This window comes from Nuphar pumila, chromosome 4 (assembly GCF_984573655.1).
Source record: "Nuphar pumila chromosome 4, dmNupPumi1.hap1.1, whole genome shotgun sequence".
Lineage (NCBI taxonomy): Eukaryota > Viridiplantae > Streptophyta > Magnoliopsida > Nymphaeales > Nymphaeaceae > Nuphar > Nuphar pumila.
This window is the reverse complement of record NC_143252.1, coordinates 116,363,033-116,369,032: the sequence shown is the minus strand read 5'-3', so window position 1 is coordinate 116,369,032 and position 6,000 is coordinate 116,363,033.

Below are 6,000 nucleotides of genomic sequence, written 5' to 3'. Positions count from 1 at the left end.
GAAGCCTTATAGATATATGTACAATATTTGGACAGTAAAGACGTGTTTTATTGTCCATTGTGTTGTGCAAGCAAGTTTTTCATGAGCTGTAATAATCAAATGATCAACATTTTGGAAAGGATAAGAAATTAAAAAACATGTGTCTGTTCTCTTATGTAAGAAAGGTTTTCTGTAATGATCAATGATTTAAAAAAAAATCTTAAGAACTTGCTTTGGGATCATCTTGATCAAAATAGGTCAAATTAAATCATTTCATCATTCATCATTATGGCATGGCATGTCATATTCATTCTTTTCTGCATGTTACTAACAAGCTTTCTTGCAGCTAACATAGTTTTAAAAACTCAATTGTCATATTAGGAAAAGTCTACATAGTCATATCTTATAGTCATCTTGTAGATAGATGAACATTAAGTCCTTTGGTTGTTCCATGAATTGATGGAGTAATTTGAAACCCATTTGGCAAGCATATAAACCATCCCAAAACTCAATCATGTCTCAAAGGTGTGTTCCTAAAAAGGCACCATTATATCTCACATCATTATACCCTGTCCAAAATATTCAAAATGTCAAAAAACTGCTGTCTTTTTTATGTTTTTTGTCTCAAAATGCTTGTCTCTGTCTTTGTATTTTTTAAAAAGAGAAGTCTTTGTCTTTTGTCAAAAATGGCAGTCGTCTTCATGTGATTCCAAACGACAAGACACTTGTTTCATCTTTTACTGACCTTGTTTAGCAAGACCTCCTGCTCATAAAATCAAGTTTAAGGGAGAGCTCTCGTGATAAACAAGGTAATAGCTTAGTCTGCAATCCAACATCTTGAACAAACCTCTCTACCTATATAGACAAGCACAATAAAGAGTCTCTCGTATTAAGTTATGTACACGTTTTTAGCTTATGTCAACTGCCAAGCTGATTATATATTTTTTGTCTAAGATCTCTTTTTTAAAATGATTTGTCAGAACTAATCTTTTGCTCTACTCAAGCACCGACGTGTCTAAGATCTCTTTTCTCTTGCTCAATAACAAAGAGGTGTATATGCACACGCCCAACTTTTTACGAAGATGTTTTTTCCCATAAAAATCTATGTTTTACCATTTTTAATTAGATTTTGGCCCTTCAAAATGACATTTTTCAGATTTTTCACCAACATGAAAGTTGTAGAGGACATTGTTAACTTTGCAATGCATCAAAAAATACCTCAATCTGACATTGAAATGAAAAGTTATGACTAAAATGTTGTTCACTCTCCTTAACGATAACCTAGGTTGACATCATCCCTTCAAGCATTGTCAGCAAAGCTAAACAATTATCTTCAACACTTTCCAGTCACCACCAACTTTGAGTTGTTGTTAGAAGAGATTCTTCTTTTTAGAAGGTGGCATTATCTACCCCTAACAATAACTTGAGTTGTCGTCATCACCCCTTAAATTACCACCTTCGTTCGTCCATCCTTCCTTTGTTATTAGCACCTATCGCTAATGACGACCTAAGTTGTCATCAATGCCGAGTTGTCATTAATACAGGTTATCACTAATGCTCCATCACCCTTTTTTAGCATGCCTCTTGAGTGAGAATTATCTTCTCACCCTTTCAAAATCGAAATAGAAAGCCTATCCTCACCCCCTCATCCTTATCTTCTGAAAAACATTCATCCAAAGCAACAAACCTTGAACAAATCTCAACCTTTCATTCAAACCTATCTATCTAACAATCATTCATCTAGATGGATCCCGGATACATAGAAAACATATCTAAATTCATCTAGAAAACTATAAATAGGGAGTATCATCCGCCTATTTCAGTATATGGAATTCACGTCTACACTATATCAAATTATCTATAAGACTTAGCCTAGCCAACCTAGCCTAGTTAGTCAAGTCAAAACTTGTCCTAGTTCAGGACCCAGATTTCTAGTCTCATCCATCTTTTGGAGCCCGCGCCTAGCCAAAGTGTCGCTCGTGCTCTCCCACGCTCGTCAACTTGAGTTGTGATTTGGTTATCATTTTTTTTTGTTTTATTTATTTTACATATTTTTTAAAGATTAGATTTATCTAACATTTTCATATTTGTTGTCTTTTTGTGATTTTCTTGAGTTTCAGTGACTCTCGCTTCCGAACTCATTTTTTTTAGGTATAAACTATGATGGTATGAAACTCTCCAAAATCGTTGCCCAAAACAAAGATCGAGGATTTCTAGTTTAGTTGATCCTTGCTCATTGGAGGAGAAAATGCTTTTTACCTTGAAGAACGATCCCCACACCCTACCAAAATCCAAATTCATTTTGGATCCATTTTAAAAATATTTTAAACATAAAAAAACCTTGCTTTTTTCACATAAAACCCCGCGAGGAAGGTGTCTACACAATGAGATTATGGACTTTAAACAAGTTCCAAATCATAAGAGGGTATGGCACCTCAAAGGCAAAGCCGCAGCATGGTGGCATTAGGTTCGACAAACCCGACAAAACTAGGGTAAGGCCCCCATCACCACATGGACACATACGCCTCAGAACCAATTTTTGCCCTATAACTACCATCGTGCGTTATACCAGAGATACCAGAATCACAATCAAGGTACTCACAGTGTTGATCAATACACTGACGAGTTCCATGAACTCATTGCATAAAATAAACTCATGGAAGACGAGGAGCAACTCGTCTCCAAATACATTGGGGATTGAGTTTTCAGATACATGACATGTTGAACTTTGTCAATTATTGGATTGTATCTAAGGCACATCAATATGTCAAATATTAGGAGAGCGTCAGGTCAGAGGTAGGACAGTTCTTACGACCATGGCTCTTACACGAGCCCCACCCTTGCCGCAGAACAAGTTTGCATCATCAAGCCGACCTACTCATGGACCTAGCCAGAGTGGACCCGCATCCACCCCCAACCCTCAATCTTGTCCAACAGAACTGAGTAACACCTCCAAATGTTTCACTTATGGTGGTTTGGGTCATAAGGCATCTGAGTGACAATCTAGAGAACTCTCCACTAATGAGGTTCACGAGGAACCAAGTCAAGAGTATGAGGGTGAACTCATCTATGCTGCCGAGATCAAGGACGAGTGTGAGGAAGAAACACTCTATGCCGATCAAGGAGAGGCTTTAATCATTTGACAAATTTACTTGGCCCCCAAGCAGGATTCATGTGATCATTGGTTGTGAACCAAACTCTTCCATTCCGCTTACACGATTGGAGGCAAGACTTGTCGATTCATTATCGATTTAGGGTATTGTGAGAATGTGATTTTTATTGAGGCTGTGAACAAACTTAAGTTAGAAACTCGCAAGCACGTAGGCCATATCATATATCTTGGTTACATAAGAGCATAGATGTGAAGGTTGATGGACAATGCTTGGTCAAGTTCTCTGTAAGCAACGCTTATTTTGACCAAGTATGGTGTGATGTGCTCTTGTTGGATGCTAGTCACCTCATTTTAGGTAGACCATGGTAATGCGATATAGGTCAATTACTCACTATGGCCGAACTAATATATATTCATTCTTCTTTGAGGGAAAAAATATCACATTATCTCCCTCTAAGGATCTACATGCATCCTCACCCAAGCCAAGTCAATCTGAACCACCCACTGCTTTGCTAGCTAGACACAAGCTGGCATCATCATTGATCGGGGTTACCATTTGCTACCTTCTTTTAACATCTGATCCCATACCTAAGCAGCGTCTCATAGATCCTCGGGTCCAACCCCTTATAGATCAATTTAGTGATCGATTTCCCAAGGAGTTGGCCCTAAGATTACCCCCACTATGGGATATCCACCATCAGATAGATTTACAACCCAGAGCTTCTCTACCTCATCTTCCCCACTATTGCATGAGTCCCACTGAATATGAGGAATTGTGTGTCTAGGTTGAGGATTTATTAAAAAAAGGATATATGGGAAAAAATTTAAGTCTATACATCATTCCTACATTATTAGTTCTCAAGAAAAATGAAACTTGGCGTATTGTATATATAATCAAGCTATCAATTAAATCACCATCAAGTATAGGTTTCCTATCCTTAGGTTGGATGATCTACTCGACCTATTGGTCGGAGCCCAGATATTTATCAATTTAGATCTCCATAATAGTTTCCATCATATTAGGATTATACCGGAAGATGAATGAAAGACTGCGTTTAAGAGTAGAAATGGTTGGTTATGCCATTTGGATTGTTGAACACACAATCCACTTTTATGTGTATCATGAATCGGGTTCTAAGGACATACATAGGATAATTTTTTGTGGTTTATTTTGATGACATCTTAATTTATAACAAAAATGAGCAGGAACATTTGTCACATTTGCAAGCAATATTTACCATTCTTTAGAAAAAAAATTATGCTTCTCCAGACGAGTGTTCATTCCTTATATATGCGATTTTATTTTTCCAATACATAGTTTTCAGTAGAGGTATTTCTGTAGATCCTACTAAGGTCAAGTCTAATAGAGATTGGCCTACTCCCACCTTCAACATTGTTGTTTGTAGCTTTCATAGTATAACATTTTTTTATCATAGATTCATTCCTCATTTCAGTGGTGTAGCAGCACCCCTCACTAACTGCACCAAAGGTAAGACTTTCCAGTGGTCACCTGAAGCAAACAAGTCTTTTGAGTTGTTGAAATCTAAGTTATGTCTCATTCATTATTTACACTCCCTAGTTTTGACTTTGTATTCGAGTTATCACGTGATGCATCAAGAGTAGGCAAGGAGCTGTCTTGAGTCAAGAAAGAAGACATGTTGTATACTTTAGTGAGAAACTAAGTGATGTCAAAATAAAGTATAGCACATATGACAACAAAATTTATGTTATCATTTGACCTCTTATGCATTGACGTCATTATTTGATTCATCGTGAGTTCATTTTACACATTGACCATAAAGCATTGAAATGCATTAACGACCAGCATAAATTAAACTCACGAAGAGACAAGTGAGTAGAATACTTGCAATAATTTACCTTTGTTTTAAAACATGAAGAAGGTAAGGATAATATGGTCGCAGATGCTCTAAGTAGGAAATCCTCATTATTGACTACTATGAGAGCTTCTATATGGGGGTTTTGATGAGTTTACTTTTTTGTACGCCGAAGACACTTGTTTTCAAAAATCATATTTGAATTGTCGGGCAAACATGATGAATATACCCTAGTTGAAGGAATTCTATTTAAGGGTAATCTCTTGTGTATTCCTGATTGTTTATTGCGTAATCAAATTATTGTGAAACTACACAATTAAAGACATTTTGGAGGGACAAGAAATTACAACTCATCTCTTTTTCATATTTTTTACCACACATGCGTAGAGATATCACTAAATATATGGATCGTTGTAGAATTTGTCATCTAGCAAAAAGGACTATTACTAATGCAAGGTTGCATTTACCCTTACCTATCCTTGAGCAACCATGGCAAGACATTAGTATGAATTTTGTTTTTGGTTTACCAAAGTTTGCGTATGGCTTAAATTCCATGTTTGTCGTGGGTGATGGATATTAAAAAATGGCACATTTCATTCATTATAGGAAAACCATGTATGCATCTCATATCGATGATTTATTTTTTGAAAGAGATATATAAATTTCATGATATTTCTAGGACCATCACGTCTGATAGAGATTCAAAATTTATAGGACATTTTTTGAGACAATTATAGAAAAGGTGAAGCACTTCACTTCACTTTAGCATTGTGCACCACCCACAAACTGATGGTCAAAATGAAAGCGTAAAACCAATCACTTAAAAATTTACTACATGCACTCCTAATTGATCGGCCCAAGTCTTGGATTAGCATTTTATCTCAAGCCGGATTTGCTTTCAATAAATCAGTCAATGGATCCACAAGGTTTAGTCATTTTGAAATTTTGTATGGCGCTAACCCCTTTTCTGCAATTGATTTAGCCCCAGTCCCTTCTGCGAAACCGGTTCACAAGTCAGTCAAAGAATGGATATATGCACTTTAAGAGGTACATGAACAAGTAAAGCAAAATCTT